This window comes from Podarcis melisellensis, assembly GCF_964234715.1.
Source record: "Podarcis melisellensis genome assembly, chromosome: 4".
NCBI lineage: Eukaryota > Metazoa > Chordata > Lepidosauria > Squamata > Lacertidae > Podarcis > Podarcis melisellensis.
Window position 1 is genome coordinate 11,675,084 of NC_138531.1, and position 20,651 is coordinate 11,695,734.

Below are 20,651 nucleotides of genomic sequence, written 5' to 3' on the forward strand. Positions count from 1 at the left end.
CAGTAAATGTTTAAAGTAGTACATTAGTGCTTGACATGTATTGTGTGAATGTAACCTAAGTTTCATGAAAGCTCTGGTGTGTGGATCTTAGATTTAAATGCTCTGCTTATTCCACAATTCAGAGAAATCGGAGAATTGCATAATATTACGGTGAAGAATGTGAATAAGTTTGATTAAAATTGCAGTTCACCAAGATCTGGAGTGCCAGAGGTTTCCCACACCAGCCGTATACTAATTTTTATTTTTTTTACATTTGTAGCATTAAAAAGAATGACATCTGCATTTTAAAATCATACAGAAATGTCAGCATATTATGCTAACACCTTTATTTTTAGGGTATTTAACTGACCTGGATGGTGCCAAAATATATTTTTATCAGGCCATCTTGTGTTATGTTACTTCCCAAGGCTGGTTGCCATGAAACGACAATGATTTCTCTTCAACAAAAATAAACCTACAGTAACAGTGTATTATTAAGGAGAGAAATATCACCAGATCAGTCACAGGCACCTTCCTGTTGCATCCTGCTCTGCTGTGTCAGGCGTCTTCAGCCTGGTTGCAGTGCCCACATATTGCACAAGCCCTTCCGTTTATTTCACAATAGTAGCCCCGGGAATCTCTCATTCGTGTTGGTGGGTTTCAGAGGATTGTCAAGGAGAAGGGTGGAGCTGTGTAGATCTCCTACAGTAAAAGTTGCCGGCACCAATATTCGTGGCATATTTTGTACGTTTGTGCTAGTAAGGAGTTATGGAAATCAGCTATGCCCCTTCACACCTATGTTTCAAGAATTAATCATGGTTCTGTTACAAAACCAGCACTTAACAGACATGGGCAAAGGCTGAGTCATATGATCCTTCAACATTCTTCTGGGAAAATATTGTTGTGAAAGCAACATCCATGTGGTAAAGTTGCAAATGCTGTTGTTCTTTTCCAGGATTTGTCTTGCTCAGGGCTTTTTTGTTCCCCCCAGGGGGAACTCACAGGAACTCAGTTCCAGCACCTCTCAGGTAGGCTCCATTGCCATTCTAAGAGAACGAGGGAGGTGTTCATGGTGAGTTCTGGCACCTCTTTTTCTAGAAAAATAGCTCTGCTTATAGGTAAAGTAGGGGTTCTAGTCTCTCAGCCCCACTCACCTCACAGAGTGCTTGTTGTGGGGGAGGAAGGGAAAGGAGAATGTTAGCCGCTTTGAGACTCCTGAAGGGGAGTGAAAGGTGGGATATCAAATCCAAACAACAACTCTTCTTCTTCTTCTTCTTCTTCTTCTTCTTCTTCTTCTTCTTCTTCTTCTTCTTCTTCTTCTTCTTCTTCTTCTTTATCCAGTTTATTTAATTGCTGTGAGCCTAGAATGTTATGTACTGAAGTTCTCACCCTGGGCCAGCAGGGGGATACTGTAGATAGTTATGCAAATAAGGGATCGAAAGTGACGTTCAGTGATTGGATAGTTTTAGAAAGTTGTTACAGTTACGCTGTACTGGAGCTCTATATAAGCAGGCTGAGTGAACCCTTCAGTTCAGTTCTGTCCTGGCGGGTGAATAAACAAGAGCTGTTTGAAGAATCGCTGTGTCGTCTGATATGTTCACCCACAGCTTAACATAGAACCCTTGGTTGGTAGTTATTCTAGACTCATTATGCAAAGTACAACATGATGATGCTTTATGCTGTGTGGCCACAGTAAAACAGGGTGGTCTTCTAATCCATTTTCCAATATTTGTCAGGATGAGAGCACAGGCCTCAGATCAGCACTGCTAAGTTCAAGCAGTTTCGCAGGACTTGAATTTAGCTTACACACAGGCTACTTTGGGCACCTTAATTTCAGGGACACAGAAAATAGGCTCAAATGTACAACCTGAAAAACCATCTAGGATGCTCATTATTTATATTGCATTGCATCCATCTAAATTTCTGCGCCAGCTCCTTCCAGAAAATTTAGCAATTAATAAATAGTTCCTGGTTTACCGCAGGAGCGTCTCGGGTTCAGCTGCTTTTCCAACAGCAACACTCACCTAATTAACTCACACACCCATTTAAAAATGTTGAGAACATCAAAAGCAGTTCTTGTAGACATATTCAGTTGTGTTTATGCTTTAATAACAACTTCCTATCTTTGGAGCTCAAATCAGAGTGTCAGCAGTGGCAAATCTTGTGAACATTGTTTATATTCAGCATGTTCCAGACCCTCCAAGTGTTCCTATTTTCCTAAATCAGTGTTCCTAAATCAGGGACATCCCTGATTTAGAGAAGCCGTCCCGGTTTCTGATTTGATCCCAGAATGTCCCACTTTTCCTTAGGATGTCCCTGTTTTCATTGGAAAAATGCTGGAGGGTATGGAGTTATCCAACCCCCAAGCGGTCTGAAGGCAATCCTGTATAGGGAAGGTTTTTAAAAATGTTTAATGTTTTATTATGTTTTTATATACAGTGGTGCCTCACAAGACAAAATTAATTCATTCCGCGAGTTGTGTCGTCTTGCGATTTTTTCGTCTTGCGGAGCGCGGATTCGCTGGGTATTAACAGCTTTAAGAAAAAGGAAGCAAACTCGCAAGACATTTTTGTCTTGCTAAGCAAGCCCATAGGGAAAATCGTCTTGCGAAGCAACGCAAAAAACGAAAAACCCTTTCGTCTTGCGCATTTTTCGTCTTGTGAGGCATTCGTCTTGCGAGGTACCACTGTATGTTGGAAGCCACTCAGAGTGGCTGGGGCAACCCAGTAAGATGTGTGGGGTATAAATAGTAAAATTATCATTATGGAATGGGATATCCCTATTTTCATAGGAGAAATGTTGGAGGGGATGATATTCAAACTCCTTTGACTTTCAGAATATCTGAATTATGGTTGTAAAACAAATTTTGGTGACCAAACTTAACACCTCTCACTGTAATTAATTCTCAGCCCCTCAAATTTGAATGGCCGGATTATGTGTTCATTAATGCAGCTAATAAATTTCAGAGTTTCACTTTTCAAATTTGAGTCTTGTATTTGAAATTCATTTTAAAACCATTGCAGATCTGCATTTCATTTTTACTAACTGCAGTTGTTGAAATTGTAGTTCTAGATATCTGGGTCTCATTCAGATGGGAGTCTAATGTGGATTTGAAGGTGCATGTCCCCTGATTTTTTTGGGGGGGCATCATCCACATGATATTCACCCCAACCAACTGGCAGCCCACAGTTTTTCCAGTGGTAACCTTGGATGTTCCTGATCAGCAGAGAATCTGAAAAGGGGAAATAAATCCAATATACTTGTTACCTGACTGTGAATGCACTGGAGTCCCTTGTCTGAGCAAGTTCTGGTGACGTTTTTGTGATGCAAGATCTGCCAGCCATTAGGAAAGCATGCAGGCTCCTGGTATTTTTAGAAAAATATGCTCTTTTACACAGGTACATGAGGCAAGGAAGGGGAGGAAAAGAAAGAGCTTTTCATGCCAGTGACTCCAAATCATGGCCTGTTTGGGAGTGACACACTTTTCTTTCTTATTCTTACTATAGTTTTTGTGCAAATCTGGAATATTAGAAACCTTTATTTTTTTTCTTTATTTTTGAAGTTATGTGTGCCGGAACAGGTAAAGAAATACTTGTGCACATGTCCACAACAGACTTCAGGTTTCCTGGCTTGGAGCAATGCACTCGTAATGTATTATATGCATACTATGATGTACTGTTTTACTGCAGTTTTGTGCAAATCTGCAAACGTCGTATTTCAAAAATTAAAAGATGCTTGCCACAGAAACAACTCGCAAGCATGCCTATAATGGTACGCACGATTCCTTGCTGAAGTCTGACTCGATAGGAATTAAGACCAACACATGTCATTCTTTCAGAGTTGCTGTCCCAAAATGCCAAAGGGCAACTGCGTTTATATACACAGTATGTAATTTACATGCCATCCATATCATCTCTATTCAAAATGCTCCTCTGTCTGGATATGTTCTAAATTTTTAATCACAGAATTGTAATGTGTAAGAATATCCGCTCAGCGAAATAATACCCATTGATGTACTCTGAGGTAACGTTCAATGGCATGCCACACAATCTAAGTTTTTGTTTGCTTTTATGAACAGAGTTCAGAAATATAATGCCTCCCCCGTCCCCCCTGCCCAATTAATCTCATCTTGACGCTACTTGATCTAGTGACATGCCAGTGAATTAATTTATTTGATATTACAAAGTAAATACGGGAGAAAGCCTAGAGCATCAGGGAGAATAAGTGTCTGTGATTTCATCTTTGTGCAAAATATGTACAGGGAAGAGAAAAACAAATACGCAGGGAGATTCCAGATGGCCTGTTTATTGAGCATTCTTCTTGATTTGTTTCTGGGGAGATCAGATAATAATGGCTGTTTAATGAACATTTGTCCTGATTTGTTTGTGGGGAGGTTACATGACATTCCGCCAAAGCAAGTGTTATTCCACATTTCCCAATGCCTGTCCCCATCACCTTCCTTACTGCAAGTAGCCCGATCTTCTGGGAAAGTGAGGTAGTTATGGAAGATCTCCCGATCAACCTGAATTTGCTGATATGTGATTGAATCACACCTGAAAATAGCAACAGTATGGAAGCTCCCAGAGATGGTGCTCTCCTTGCATTTCAGAAAACAGGTTCACCTCGGAGCAGATGAGTTAAGCAGCTACTTTATTTTTTGAAAAAGACCCCCTTACAATATGGTTACCAAGCACCTTTCCACTGTGTGCAAGAGGTACTGGAGTAGGGAGCTCAAACTCTAATTAACTTATGGCAATGCTTGTCTATTTGGTGGGAGAGGAATATACCATATGATGGTGTACACAATCCTTACACATGGTTTGTCCTCCTCCCCTTATTTGTCCACTACCCAAAACCATCCTAATGGTGGATAGATCATGTGAATGAGGCACACAATTACAGGTATATACACATCCAATCAGGTGACTAGGAGAGGATCCACAGCATACCTTTAAAACACTCTTAAGCAACTTCAAGAATCATGGCTGCCCCCACCCAAAGAATTCTGGGAGCTGTGGTTCACAAAGGATGCTGGGAATTAACAGCTGTATGAGGCCTCCTAACAACACTCTGCACCCTTAGACTTCTGCGTCCAGGGCAGCTGTCTACCAGCTCCATCTAGTATTCCGGCTGAGACCCTACCTGCCTGCAGACTGTCTCTCCAGAGTGGGGCATGCTCTGGTTATCTATCACTTGGACTACTGCAATGCGCTCTGTGTGGGGCTACCTTTGAAGGTGACTTGGAAGCTACAACTAATCCAGAATGCGGCAGCAAGACTAGTGACTGGGAGCGGCCGCCGGGACCACATAACACCAGTCCTAAAGGATCTTCATTGACTCCCAGTGCACTTCCGAGCACAATTCAAAGTGTTGGTGAGGACCTTTAAAGCCCAGTATACCTGAAGGAGCGTCTCCACTCCCATCACACAGCCTGGACACTGAGGTCCTCCTTCGAGGGTCTTCTGCTGGTTCCCTCACTATGAGAAGTGAGGTTACAGGGAGCCAGGCAAAGGGCCTTCTAGGTTGTGGGGCCTTCCCTGTGGAAAACCCTCCTGTCAGATGTCAAGGAGATAAAGAACTGCACAACTTTTAGAAGACAACTGAAGGCAGCCTTGTATCAGGAAGCTATTGATGTTTGATGCTTTGATGTTTTGATATATGTTTTAAGCTGCCCAGAGTGGCTGTGGAAACCCAGCCAGATGGGCAGGGTATAAATAATAAAAGTAGTAGTAGTAGTAGATTACAGTTACTAGGCTCCTTTGAGGGCAGCCATAACTGGTATAAAGGTAAAGGTACCCCTGCCCGTATGGGCCAGTCTTGACAGACTCTAGGGTTGTGTGCTCATCTCACTCTATAGGCCGGGAGCCAGCGCTGTCCACAGACACTTCCGGGTCACGTGGCCAGCGTGACAAGCTGCCTCTGGCGAGCCAGCGCAGCACACGGAATGCCGTTTACCTTCCTGCTGGTAAGCGGTCCCTATTTATCTACTTGCACCCGGGGGTGCTTTCGAACTGCTAGGTTGGCAGGCGCTGGGACCGAACGATGGGAGCGCACACTGCCGTGGGGATTCGAATCGCCGACCATGAGATCGGCACCCGCGTCCCTTATAACTGGTATAAGAGGGCTTTAAACAAATGGTATGGCTGTGACCCTCTTCTACTTGTGGGGAGGATAGCATAATGGCTTTTTCAACAATGGCACTCCACCACATGGGATGTCAACAGTATGTGAACCATCCCTCAGATACAGTAATACTTTTTCATTTCTCCTCTATTTGCTCTTTATGAATTTCTCTCTCTTCTTAACATGGGACCCTAGTGCTCCTATAATTAAAAGCAGATGGGGCGTACATACTTTCTCAATTGTCTGTCTCACAAGGAGATATCCTGCAAAATATGGCACAGCTGCCAAGCTTAGGGCTTTCCTTGTGGAGAATATATTTTTTTACAGACTCAAGAACTGGAAAGATAGAAAAAGGCAACATCGGGGTCACTTTCTGTCAGAAGCACGGCTCCCTTGACAAATGATTCCAAAGAGATTCATAAATGGTGACTTTCCCTCCCCTCGGATGAAATGCCGAAGCCAAAATCTACTTTCATTGCCTAGGGATATGCAGGCAGAGTGACAGAGCACACATCGTTCCCCAAATAGAAGCGAACACTGAAGAACTCGTCTCTAGTGGAGAATCCCCCTTTTCCCAAGGAAAGGATTGTAAAGGTTTCAGCATTAATGGTTTTTAGCCCTTAAGAAAATATCTCTCTGTGTTTAATGGGGCTTACTCCCATGTAAGTGGGTACAGGATTGCAGCCTTGGCAGTGGAGGGTTCCTGTGCCTTTTAACAGCTGTCTGGCAGGAGAAAACTTAACAGGTTAAGCCTTTTCTAGTATGCAGATACAATTATGGGAAAACCTTCAGCTTTTTCACATTCTGTCTGTAAGGTGTTTTATTACGTGTGTGACCACTGATCTATTTTTGGGTCCCCTACACTGCCTGCAATAGAGGGCAGAAATCTGCACACGTCACAGACAGATGCAAACCTCTTTTCTCTTTTGTGAGCAGGTTGGAAGTCACAGTGTACTGGGCCCAGAAAGTCCCGTTGGCACCCCTGGGAGCAGCAGATGGTGGAAAAGTTGGCAAGTCTATCTCTTGCACAACCAGTTGAACAAGCTGTGGTGCCCTCAAAGAGAAGGGAAAGGGCCTTGCCTCAAGTTTTATCAATGATCTGCAGTAGTGATGACGGGGGTTTGATTTAGGAACATCGTAGAGGTAGCATTTGAGGGCTGTCAGTTTCAAATGCCCTTTCTAGAGCTGGAGTTTTAACTCTGGCAGACACTTGACTATACCAAGTGCAGCCTCAGCCAATAGCTAATGTAATTGCTGTGTATTTAAAGATGCCATTTAATTCACTGTTCTCCAGTACAAACACACTTTGGCTCGGTTCTGTCATCTTCATCAGAACTGTCTGTGTATCACTCAAGCAAGGCAAATACTACTAATAATAATGCTATTTAGAAGCGGGGGAAAGCAGAGCAGAAACATCTGCCTTGGTTATGAAAAGAGTTGCCAAACCCATGTATTCAGCTTTTAATAGCTGGGTGTTTCGGGCCCTTGAGAACAATATCAAGTGTATCATTAGAGCTACAAAGGCTGGTTTTGTTATGAGGGCTTCATCTGAGTTGCCTAAACGGTTAACGAAAGAACAAGAAAATTCCACGCACGTTAAGAAATCTTGGCAGATTAGCAGAGGAGGAAACTGGGCCAAAGGAGCTGGCTTGCAGTGGACCCGTAATGCAGAGTTGTATCTAACGTGGTGCTACGTGAACGTTCTGTTAGCACTAATGTTTCTGCTTGCACATTGAAATGTTCTCCCCCTTGCCTTTCCAGGCACGTCCCCTAAATCTGTGCCAGGGGTTCCCCCAATCCTCTGGTGCAGATTTGGGGGGGAGTGCAGTGCCCACAGGAAGAAGATGCGGTGAAAGTGCTATGTGCAAGCAGGGAAATCCTCACGCGGATCATAGAGTTGGGAGGGACCCAAGGGTCATCTAGTCCAACCTCTCTTCGCCCAACGTGGGGCTCGAACCCTTGACCCTTAGATTAAGAGTCTCATGCTCTACCGAATCAGTCAAGATGGGATGTGTATGCTGAACACTGCCCCATTTCCATGAATATTGAGGTTCTAGGTACAGGTAATAGCAGCTGTGTGTGCTGGTCCCGGGGGGAAGGTTACCGTTGGCGTAGTCAAAGTCCGGTCCTGGGTCACTAACCTGGAAACAGTTCACAAGGAGCGGGGCGAGGTCCGAAGCCAGAAGCTGGGCGGGGACAGGAACACTGGAGGGTCAGGTCTGGGTCCAGGCAGGAACAGGTACTCAACAACGACATTGCTCCTGCAACCTGGGACCGGGCTGACTGGCCTTTATCTTCTCTGAGGCCAGGGGCGGTCCCGGCCCCCAGGAGACCCGCCTCTCCTGGCCTTAAGGCGAGCACTCCTCCTGGGAGAAACCAGTTCCCTTCGCCTCTCTGCCCTGAGCCTCTGCAGTTCAGGAGAGGCCGAAGGGTTACTGGGCCCAGGGGGAGACTCACCTGTAGGCACTGAGTCCTCAACCACCTCTGGAGCCAGAGTGGACTCACCTGGTGCCTGCTCTTGAGGATCCGGCACAGGTGCAGGCACTTCAGAATCAAGGCCCTGCCCCAGTTCAGCCGGCCCTGGAGGCGGGGACTCCTGTGCAGGCTGGGATTCCTCCGGTTCAGCCTCTGAATTGGATTCCCAGGCCATCACACTGTGTTTGAACCATCACAAGGCTCCTTGGAGTCGAAACCCATTTATGGATAAAGTTTGGAGCCCTCACGGCTGTCTCTAAAACCAGAGGCTCCTTGTACCTCTTTGCTGCATTCTTCTGGGCTGGCTGTTTAACCCCACTTGCACTCAGCGTTCATTTCTCCTGGAGCTCAGCACTGGGAAATGCTGACCTTGGATGCTGAGATGGCGCTTGGTGTTTGCCAGATACTGATGAGCTGGTATATTTTAAATTGCACAGTCTAACTATTTAAACTGTCACCTCCAGTAGTAAAGAACAGCCGGTCGAGCAGGCAGCAATATTAAGGTACACACATAACACACACACACAGCTCTGACTGGAACAAGACAGAGACTTGCTTCTTATCATATCAGGACCAATATTACCCCTTTTCGTTCCTTATTCTTTGGCAATGACTTGGACTCTAGCTTTGCGGAAGGGAGTGACTCTCGGGGGCAGAGGGAAGAAACATGGGTTTTGCTACAGCTTATGAGATTTTTTCACTTGCAGTATTGGCATCAGGGGTGGGGAACTTTTTTCCAGCCCGTGGGTCATATTCCCCTCTGGGGAGGGCAGGCAAAAACAAGCCAGGGCAAGGTAGGTTTGCAATGTTTACCTTTGTGAAGTAAGCTACTAGGTTCGGAGGTTCCCTACCCCTGATCTGCATGAACAGCACTATTTAGAACTTATCATTTTCATAAATATATTCAATGGCATCAGAAAAATTCAAAGGTTCAAGGGTAATTCATCTGAATGGCGTTTATGCCTGCCAAATGCAATGTTGTAACTTTATGTTCATAACTGAGCTAATAAAGATTGGTAGCCTCCCTGTGTTATTACAACTAACCTAATTTTCAGCAATATGTGCATAGACGTGACATTTGTTCTAAAGGTTGTTTGCTGCAACTAGAGGGGCCTCGGATTGTATTACCCAATAAATTGATTATATTTTTTGAAATCCTCCATCTTTTATGACCCTCATCCAAATACATTCAATTGCCAATAGCTTTTCCACCTCTCCTTTTCTAGCTAAACAAGAAATGTTGGTCTTAGCTGGCAGCTGTGTCTTCTAATGCTGTGCATCTTTTGCCACACACAAAAGCTGATCAACTAATCCTATTGCCTCCCCCCCCCCCCGTTTTAATTTGACAATCGCAAACATCCTTTGGCAGCTGCCTCCTGTTCTGGACAGGCAGGGTGTCTTTTCTTACACAGACAGTTTTGACACCACGTTGTGTTTGACAGCGCTAAGTAGATCATCCGTTCGGAAGGTGTTTTGTTTTCTGCTGCCATCACAGAATCAGAAAAGAAAACAAGACAAGTATCTGATCCAATTTATTGGCTTGTCAGGAAGACCACTGATCTCTCACCCAAAAACCTTAAGATGAAAAAAAAATGAACCTAACTTGCTTGCATTCATGTCACACCAACATGTTCTGTTGGGCAGACTGTGGGGGAAACCACTACAAATATTTGGCAATGGCTACTAAACAAATAATTAAAGAATCCTGTTTGATCAGACCAAGATCCACCAAACCTGTCATCCTCTTACCAGTAATGACCCGTAAAATGCCTTTGCAAAGTGAGCATGTGAGAAAGCATGGCAGTAGTTGATGTAGGTGCCTTCCTCTCACTGATGTGAAGTAATAGCTGCCACATCTAAAAGAGCAGAAAAAGAGACAAAACCATATTCTGGCTTTGTCTCTTTCTCTGACATAGGCGCCAACTCCTAGGGCCCAAGTTCCCTTTGACCCCCCACATAAAATATTTGAGCCCCCACCAGTTGATGGGCATTGCCATTCAAATGGTGTGCATGTGCTACATCATGTGATTGATTATACAAGGTTGGGGTTTACCTGCCCCCCCCATATTTTATTCAAGTTGGCAACCCTGTTCTCTGATATGGTAGCTGTTGTACCACACACCCACTGCAGCCATTTTGTGTTATGCCATGCCCTATGACTGCCATTTTGTGTTATGCCGCATCCTCATGGCAGCTCACGGATTCACTACTTGAATTCTTCAGTGGCTCTTGAAAACAGAAAGACAAGTTGCATTTTTTGCTTCTTCCATAGGTATGCAAGTTCCTTGTGTTGCATAAGAGCAGCCTTTCCCAGACTGGTACCCTACAGGCATTACTGGATCCCAATTCCCATAAGCCTCAGGGTTTCGGGGGACTTACCCAGTTTCAGTTCAGCCAGCTTCAGCTGAGCCAAGATGGAGGATGGACACTGACATTATCTCAAGCTGAGCTGAGATGGTGGACTTTCAACCAGCTGAGACCAAGGTCATCTGGAGATTCATCTATTCCAAAGTCCACTTGTTTCAGGAGATCTTTGGTTTGGATTGCTCCGTCTCCAGATCCACCACCACCACCAATATGCAGAAGAGAAGAGCCAACATTTGCCTAATTTCAGGAGCCTAGGTCTGATGTCTGAGGGTATTGGGCAGCAACTAATAGGGGACCCAAATAACCCCCAGCTCAGTTCTCACCTATCTCAGTCCAATTATTTCCCCTGAAAGCAGGTATCAGAATGAAATTTGGTATGTATGTTTGTGGCATGATTTTCCAGCTGAAATTTGAACACCTGCTCTAGCCTTATTCTGATTTCCAGGAGGATGCAAAATAACTCGCATTGCGGTATCCAGTAGGAGGGATTTCCGCCTCAGTGTGGTATTGCTTATTTATTGCGTTTGAATTTGGCTCTCTGCTCAAGGACGCGTCCAAGGAGCTGCTCCTTTTCCGCCCCTCCCTTCCTGGTCCTATCATTAGGCAGAGAGACAGGTGACTACCTCAAGTAGCTGCTTAATTTATTGTTCTTATTTTTTACTGCCAGGGAAGGGGGAGGTGTTGGATTTTCTGACCCAGGTGCCGAAATAACTGAGTGCGCCTTGGGCACTACTGCGCACCTTGACTTGGGTAGGTGGAGGACATCATTTGAGGATATCTCTTAGGTAGCAAAATCCTCCACATTGGCTCTGCCCCCTCCCCATCTTGCAAGGTTTTAGTGGCCAGGACTGGGCAATATCTGATTTTCAGCATCATCATATATTACCAGCTAAACATCACGAAATACTGATATATCACGATGTCTGAAATACATAAAGGATGGGACAATGTAGAGGCATTGGCTGGCTTCATGGTTTTCCCCACATTGTGATTTTTGCATGGCACACACACATACGCATCATGATTCACAATATATGGCCAGGTCAAAAATTATGAAAATTATCATCAAATGGGCTTAAAACCAGTTTTGGACAATAGATCAGCCAGCCCTAACACACATCATGATTTGTGAGACATTGCCAGGTCAATAACTATGAAACTGATATGGACTTCAAGCTCATTTTGGACAATATATTGATATATCTCCCAGCCCTATTAGTGACTGATTAAAGAAAACACAAGAACTACCAACAGTGGAAGACTGGCAGATGAAGATGATGGACTTTTCGGAGCTAGCTGACCTGACTGGAAGAATCCGCAACCAGAAAGAAGAGGAGCTTCAAGAGGACTGGAGGAAATTCAAGGACTATTTGAACAAATATTGTAATATAAAAAATTAGAAATTACTTGAAAGAAACAAATAGGCCTAAGACAAATTAAGTTATAATTAAATAAATAGGATTCAGAATGTCAAGAAAAGTGAATAAGATGACTGTAATTGGAAATTGTTTCACTTTAATAATGATATTGGAAAGCTGTTACTTTTAAATTACACGGAAACTCAGAAGGGAGGGATTTGAGGAAGTCAATCAAGATGTTTAAAAAGTTGGATTTGTGAAGAATTAAGTTTGTTATTATTGTCTATTTGTTTATTGTTCCCCCCTTTTCCCCCTCCCTTTTTTTCTTTTTTTCTTTTTTTCTTTTCTTCTCTCTCTTCTTCTCTTTTTCCTTTTCTGTTTTTGTGTATTAATCTGCTTTGTGGTTTGTGTTACTATGGTGGAAAAATCTAATAAAAAATTATTTTTTAAAAAAATTAGTGACTGATTAAAGGTTCCCCAGCAAGCTTGATGACTGAGTGGGGATGTGAACCTAGGTCCTTCCAGTCCAGTTCTTAATACATGAAGAAGCTCATTTTGTTGCTGCCATCAGACTGGAGGCAGTGTAATATGAGTATTCCAATGAAACTGTTAGACCCAGAAACTGAGATATGAAAGCTAGGAGCTAAATGGCACCTTAAACCGCAGTTATGGACGCAACAACAGAATGTCTGGACGCACATTTTTATAACAAGGATATAAAGCTGAAAATGAATGAACTTCAGCTAAAATATTATGTTCATTTTCCACATGGTCTTGTCCTTCTCCTGCCCACTCCCCTAATATTCTTAAGAGGGTCTCTTCTCCAGTCTTCAGAGAGTAGCTAGAAAGCAGGGAGGCAGAAAAGGGTCCTCTTTTCCTTCATTTCTGCCTCCCTGCAGTTTTAATCTGAAATCTTAGGCGCAGTACTGAGCTCAGAAACTACTCATGCTAATGAAATTCCTTGTTGCAAAATGCGCCTTGAACAATGGGAGTTTCGAACGCTGGTTAGAGCAGAAGGTAGGAAAACCAGCAGAAGGTGGAGCCAGAATCCATGACAGGCAGTGTCTCACTTCTAATTCTAGTTTTGTCCCCCTCCTCCTTCCTGCTGAGTTCTACCACTATGGTGTAGTGGTTAAGAGCGGTAGACTCGTAATCTGGGGAACCGGGTTCGCGTCTCCGCTCCTCCACACGCAGCTGCTGGGTGCCCTTGGGCCAGTCACACTTCTCTGAAGTCTCTCAGCCTCACTCACCTCACAGAGTGTTTGTTGTGGGGGAGGAAGGGAAAGGAGAATGTTAGCCGCTCTGAGACTCCTTCAGGTGGTGATAAAGAGGGATATCAAATCCAAAGTCTTCTATGAGAGCAATACTGAGACAGAGGATGCCGCTGTTGAAAAGCAGTGCCACCTCCCTAGACAAGTTGGGGGCAGACTTAGTGGTGCAGTGCCCCATTAGTCCCCACTGAATGCTCCCCATGACTAGTGAAACTGGATCTACTTGGCATAAGCTCGTCTTCACAGGCCATAGCCTGAAAAGATAACCACTGCTATTTAATAGTAATAATAGGTTTCAGTGAATGAAACGATTATCGGGGTGTGACTATTGAAAATCATTTCCTCCCTCCGTTGATATATTTATCTTGCTCTGAATGACAAGGCACACAGGATGGGCAATGTCAAAATCCAATTATGATTATCTAACGTGATTGTTACGGTTCACACCACGAAGCTGGAAAGGTGGTAGCGCCACCGGTGGAAAAGATTTAACTACCTGAGGCTGCAAGCCATGCAAAGGCTAATGCCACAAGCTTTGCTCACCCCAGAATGATTTGCAGTGGCTTATGCACGCCATGTAGGTCGATAAAAAGAGGGGCGTGCTGTTTCTTTTAGAAAGACCATGCAACTAAACTTTCTATTCCCTTTCTCACCAATTGCCAGAAGAGAAGGCTGAATGCCATGTGAATGCAGACCGAGATGGAGAAAGAAGCATTTCAACGTTTGAATGAGTTTGTGTCTGTATTTCTAGCTATCAATTTCTTCATAATTTAGATTCAAGAAGTCATTGTAGTTCAAGGGCACAGTCCAGCCAGGCAAAACCACTCACGGCAGGAACAAGGGAGGACCTCCATCCCTGGGCTTGAGCGTCTCTGTCTCCGCTACATAGAGTTATCAACTGGTACGGTATCTCCTCCTGTCATTGGCCCTTTCCAATTTTGTTGGTGTCCGTCTGTCTCAAGAGACATTGGAGTGTGCCTCCAGAGGTGAAGTCAAACTGTTGTGTTAGCAGCACCAAAGTGACTTCCCTGGGATGCAAGCCCGGGCAGTGTGTATGGAGGTCCTGGGCTGCCCCGAAGACAAGACCTCACTGAAGTGGTCCAAAGGAAAACAGAGCAATAAGTTGGGTACCAACTTGACTACAGGAGTTGCTGGAAGGAGTCATACAACATGCCATCCAGCCATCTTAGGGACTCCACTATGGATTTGTGTAGGGTCTATGCCTTAGCCTTTTTGTCTCCCAAAAATATCCTGCAAGGTTATCAGAGGTTTAGGATCAGTTTTCCTTCTCCTAGGTGGGCTACCTTCCCAAGGCTAATGAGCCTCTTCTGCCTTTCACTTCCCACTACAACATATGTGGGAAATTGCCTTCTTGAACACTGGAACAACTGTTGGTCTTAGCCGCTCAATCTGCTGGAGCCTGTCATGCAGAGAAAAAGGACTTCAGGTTTTCTGCAATGTTTTCCCAGTCCTCAACCAAATAGATGAATTCATTTCCCTTCATTTTGGTATGCTTTCCGAGTTGGAAACTGTGTTGCAAAATTTGAACAAGTGTGGAAGACAAATGAAAACTCCGTTCCAACCCAGGAACTGCAAATCAGGTTCATTTCACATAAACAATTTTGGACCATCCGAAATCCACAAGCATCCTTCTAAGGTTGTATAGTTTGTTCCAATTACACACTGTGAAGTTTTTTGGGGGCGTGGAATTCAGGAGAAGAGTAGTTAACAGGATTATTCATTAACTGATAATTAATGAGAACTATTAAATATTGGTAAAAATCAGCCAATTTAGTGGTACCTCGGGTTACAGACACTTCAGGTTACAGATGCTTTAGGTTACAGACTCCGCTAACCCAGAAATAGTACCTCGGGTTAAGAACTTTGCTTCAGGATGAGAACAGAAATCGTGTGTCAGCAGCAGGAGGCCCCATTAGCTAAAGTGGTGCTTCAGGTTAAGAACAGTTTCAGGTTAAGAACAGACCTCCAAAACGAATTAAGTTCTTAATCCGAGGTACCACTGTACTTAATTGTTAGTGAACATGCTCAGAACACCCAGGATCCTAGTAGTTAGCAAAAAGGACAGATTGCTAATTATTCTTAATTATCAGAATTTAGGCAAAGCTGAAGAAACAAAAAAGGAAGTTTGGGACATTTTTACAAGGGGTCAAGGGGTACAGTGCCATGTAATTAATTAATCCATCTGAAAACATTCTTGCAATTAGATAATATACAAGACAAAACAAGATGACACTCAAAAAGATGCATCAAATATTACTTCTTCAGGGAAAACAATTTGTCTTTTAGTTGCTTTGAGAGTTAGGTTTTTGCAGAAGTGCTCTCATTCAAAGGACTTGTCATACAAGTTCAATACTTTCAAGATGTACAAAGAATAGTCTTCAGTCTGTGCATTAATTTTTTTAATGAAAAATGTTGACAACATACTAATTGCCCTCTGTTTGCAAGGTCCTAAAATATTTTTAAAATAACTCCTTTGGGTAGCCTCATCAACACTGCGTGTGCTTTTCTGCAGAAGCTACTAAGCGCAGGATCCAAAACGATCTCCTGCCAGCTGAGTCGCAGCTTCATAACAGGACAGAGAGGAGGGAGGAGAGGAGGCCATGAGGTCAGCACAGTGCAAATGTGCTGGTGGAGCCAATCTGGCTTTCCTGCTGGCATGTTTTCGCTGCACCAACCTTGTGGCCTCTTTGTCCTTCTTCCTCTGTCCCAGTATGAAGTAGAGGCTTAGCTGGTGGGAAGTTGGGTGAGTGCTTGAGCCCCACCATGTCATCTGCTGCTGGATGGACCACTCTCTTAAAGGAGATACTAAGAAGTGGATGAGAAACCTGGGCTCTCTAGCTCTTGCTAGAGCCCCCTACCATCTCTGACCATGTGAGCTGGAACTGATGGGAACTGGGGTTCAACAGCATCTATGGTACCACATGTTCCCCAATCATTAATCAGACCAAGAACTGACAGTAGCTGATAAATGAACCAGAGGACCTCAGTTAATCAGTGTTGTTGTAAGGCTCTTTAAGGTGAGTTGAAAGAAAAATGTCTGGCTAATTTGCCTGGGTTAAAATGAAGCTTTTGTTGTTACAACACACCCTGTTTTGGGTGCAGCGGTTAAAAACTCATCAAGCAATAGGACTGGGTTGTCAGACAGTTTTCTTTGCCTCTTCATGATTTGTGTACAATTTGTTATGGTCAATCTGAACAGAGAACGAGTTTCTTTGATCCAGGTTACATGCCACCATGGTATCAGATACTGTATTTAAGAAATCTTAATCACATGAATTGGAATTAATCAGTGGATAAATTTGCATAAAATTAAAAGGCGTATTATAATAATTTAAAATGTCTTAAAAAACATTAAATGTTTTACTTTAAAAAAATGTTTTTATGCAATATTTGTTTCCCAGATCCTGTCTTAGAAGAAGCATCTCTCCTGTGTGAGAGAAGGGGAGGGGGGAACTCTTCTAAATCATGTTGCCTGATTATTTGGCGTCACAATTTTAGTTTTACCAAACTAATTTAAGCACAAATACCCTTTCCATGTAAAGAGATATGCTAGAAACGGCCTGTGTTTTGGCTTTGGAACAGAGTTTGCAAGTTAAGACTTTGATTTCCCAGCTGACACCTTACAAGTGCTCCACCTTGACAAAACAGGTTTCAGGAGCATCATTGCTACACAATGTCTTTCTACTTGCGTAACTGGCTAAACAGCACCAGCATAGTCCCGTGTGCCTGTAAAATAACATTAAATATTACTTTTGAGGACGCATATGTTAAAGCTTCTACAAACAAATTTAGACTTGTGGCTGCTGGTAGCTTCTACGGTTGACCTCAATAACCCAAAGCGTGAAAATCAAAGCAGAGCCCAACCCAATGCACCTCAATTACATTTCCAGGAGCCTTGTTTATTCTTCTCCACCTTCTACTCTCCTCCATCCGATTACTATTGGGCAAGGGGGGAAAGAGTGGGAATGAATCTGCCTGCACATCCCTGTTGCTGTTGCTTCTGCACCCACCCATGTGCTGGGTGCTGAATGCCTACAGCAGGGAACCTGCTGCATGCCAGTAGACAGTCTGCACCATTTAGAACCCCGATTTTCCAGAGTTGTAGATCATGCATGCAAAACAAATGCAAGGAGAAGAGGCTTCGTGCTGCAGAAGTTCAACCGCCAACAGGTGGAAGTCTTACAAAATGGTGGGGGATAAGGGGCCAACTCTCCCACTCACCCAATGGACATTTCGAGGACGGGAGAATGAGTTAATAGCACTTAGGTGGTTCCAGGTACTGTGATCCACAAGGTTGTGGCATGTCAACTAAGCCCTCACCCTCTCCCTGCAGCCTCAGTCATCAAAATGCATAATGTCAAGGGATAACCTTGGCAAGGTCAGCCCAGCATTAGGCAACTGGTTCAGGCAGCTGGTTTTGGTCATCATGAAAGAGCAGCAAAATCGTTCAATTGATTATTATTCTTATTTCCAGAGGGGAGGAGTGCTTGAGGGGATTTTCTGGCCCAGGTGCTGAAATAACTTGAGCGTCTTTGGGTACTTGGATTCAGAAAATTATCTACTTGCATAAGAGGTTACTATCCTGTCACTAGCTTTCGTGTGACTTCTATATGCAAAAAGGAGAGAGCGGCACCATTTTGCCCTTGGGCCAGCCCTGTGCTTGAAAGACCAACACAGCTCAGAAATTCCAACACTGATACATCAAACCTATGCAGCCAGATTCCTTGAAGATTTGATTTCCATGCACAGCAATGAAACAGTCAATACCAGTCTCCCACTGAGCAGCTGGGAAACTAAAATGCTACCCGTGGATCCTTTTGCAAGACATTAGACTTTTTAATGTTACAATTTTATTGTTAGACGATCCTGTCTCCGCATTAAAGTTGATTTATGCTCTCTTCGAATATTCTAATTTTATGAAGTATTGATAATATATCCATTTATCATGTTCTGTTTTATTTCTTGTATTAGATTTCCTTGAGGCTCTCAAGTATGACACAGATACACAGGGATCCTGTTCTAGTAGTTTAGAGATTGACCGTTCATCAGTTATATCTGCCTAGTATTGCTGAAAAGCTTGGGTCCAATATTTTCTTTTTACTTGCAATCTAATTATTTACTTCTGTTTTAGGACCACTTAGGTAGATGGCTTCAAGGAATGGAAAATCTAATAAAAATGCTAGCATAGAAGCAGAATCCTGCACACAATTGTTTGGATCCAAAACAACACATTATTACTGGGTGACGTCCACAAGGCAGATGATGTAGGCTAGCAAGCACAGTATTCAAGGGATCTGTTCAGAACCAAGATAGGGATGAAATGCCATACTGAATACACAAACTAAATGTTAAGGATGTTATTGTTGTGAAAGCATCAATGCAAAAAACCCAAACCAACCACCAGCCCCTCCAAGACACATCCTCCCTAAAACGCAGAACTGTCACATCTTATTTTAGTTTACCTTCTCCTAACTGGAAACAGTCGCCATCCAGGGTTTTGCATTTCCATCTCCAAGAGAAAGTCCTTCTCTGACAGTCTCAGTGGTAATTTACCTTCAGAGTGGGGCTGTCACCCAATTAAAGAGATAATGAATTAGTTGGTCGTGACTTTTAATCGAATTAAATGTGAACACATTTGCATATGAATAAAACAAGACCTTGAATTGAAGAAAGCATATTTTAGATAATACATATTTGGCAGCAGGCTTAGAAGTAGTATCCACTCCTGAGTGCAAGAAGGTAGAAGCACTCAGTGACGACTGTGCCTGACATTCCAAGTTTTTATTAGAACTGTCCCCAAAATTTCATTTTTGACTATTTGTTAAGGTGAGTGGATAAACTCCCCCTGCAAAATCATGAGGGGAGGGAAATAAATGTCTTTAAATTTTTCAGGAGGGGGGTTTCCATTCCTGTTTCATTGCTTTTTTCACAGGGTCACACATGCCACATTGCAGAAGGCCGCTCCCAAGCCATTCCACGTTTGGCAGTAGGAAGTGGCATACGGCTTTTCTCATAGCTTCCTGTTACCCACACTTCACAGTGACAACCAGTAAGGGTGAGTGGCAACACCCTAAAAAATACAGAAATTTATCCTGTTCCCCAAACAGCAGAAACTTGGCTGCTTTCATAGGAGAATATATTCCACAACTGGGAAGGGGAGATTTCAACCCAGCCTTCGGTTTCATAAGAATTTAGAAGTTTTGATGACCAGCATGATATAAATTTAGGGATATCTGTAAACACACCCCAGCCAACTAAATGCATAAACCATCGTTTAATTTTTATAACTGTAAAGTTTGCAACACTATAAAAACAGATACAAAATAATTAGCAAACAGATCAAAATTCAGTCCTGATAAGAGAAATAGGTTTTCAGTAACAATGATCACTAAGGAATCTTAAAGTCATGGAGTTATAAGGGACCTTAGAAGTCATCCAGCAGCCAACTCCCTGCTCAGTGGAGAATGCAACATAATTATTTGAATAGGACCATTGTGATGTCCCAAGGCAGCAATCACCATGTGAGTATCATGATATAAAATACCAAACCAGTAATTCAGCTTAACACATTGCAACTTACTGATTGTAATTGGCACAACTCTATCAGAAAGGAAGTCCTATAAGCAAGAAATCCATTGAGTTCTCTGTAGATGCCTGTGCAATATTTACAGGTGCATCTGTTAAAGGTAAAGGTAAAGGTACCCCTGCCCGTACGGGCCAGTCTTGACAGACTCTGGGGTTGTGCGCCCATCTCACTCAAGAGGCCAGGGGCCAGCGCTGTCCGGAGACACTTCCGGGTCACGTGGCCAGCGTGACAAAGCTGCATCTGGCGAGCCAGAGCTGCACACGGAAACGCCGTTTACCTTCCCGCTGGTAAGCGGTCCCTATTTATCTACTTGCACCCGGAGGTGCTTTCGAACTGCTAGGTTGGCAGGCGCTGGGACCGAGCAGCGGGAGCGCACCCCGCCGCAGGGATTCGAACCGCCGACCTTTCGATTGGCAAGTCCTAGGCGCTGAGGCTTTAACCCACAGCGCCACCTGCGTCCTGTTAGAAGGC

General features: G+C 43.6%; 2 long non-coding RNA genes across 2 annotated transcripts; one reads left to right on the top strand and one right to left on the bottom strand.

The window, feature by feature from the left end:
* Positions 1-971: 971 nt before the first annotated feature.
* On the top strand, positions 972-5,339 carry LOC309368146. The gene is made up of 3 exons (XR_014167571.1): positions 972-1,051; positions 3,542-3,630; positions 4,453-5,339. It is a non-coding gene; the product is annotated as an uncharacterized lncRNA (long non-coding RNA).
* Positions 5,340-14,664: 9,325 nt separating this feature from the next.
* Positions 14,665-20,256, bottom strand: LOC309367788. The gene is made up of 3 exons (XR_014167361.1): positions 20,175-20,256; positions 19,057-19,160; positions 14,665-14,993 (listed from the first exon to the last, which is right to left on the bottom strand). It is a non-coding gene; the product is annotated as an uncharacterized lncRNA (long non-coding RNA).
* Positions 20,257-20,651: the final 395 nt, after the last annotated feature.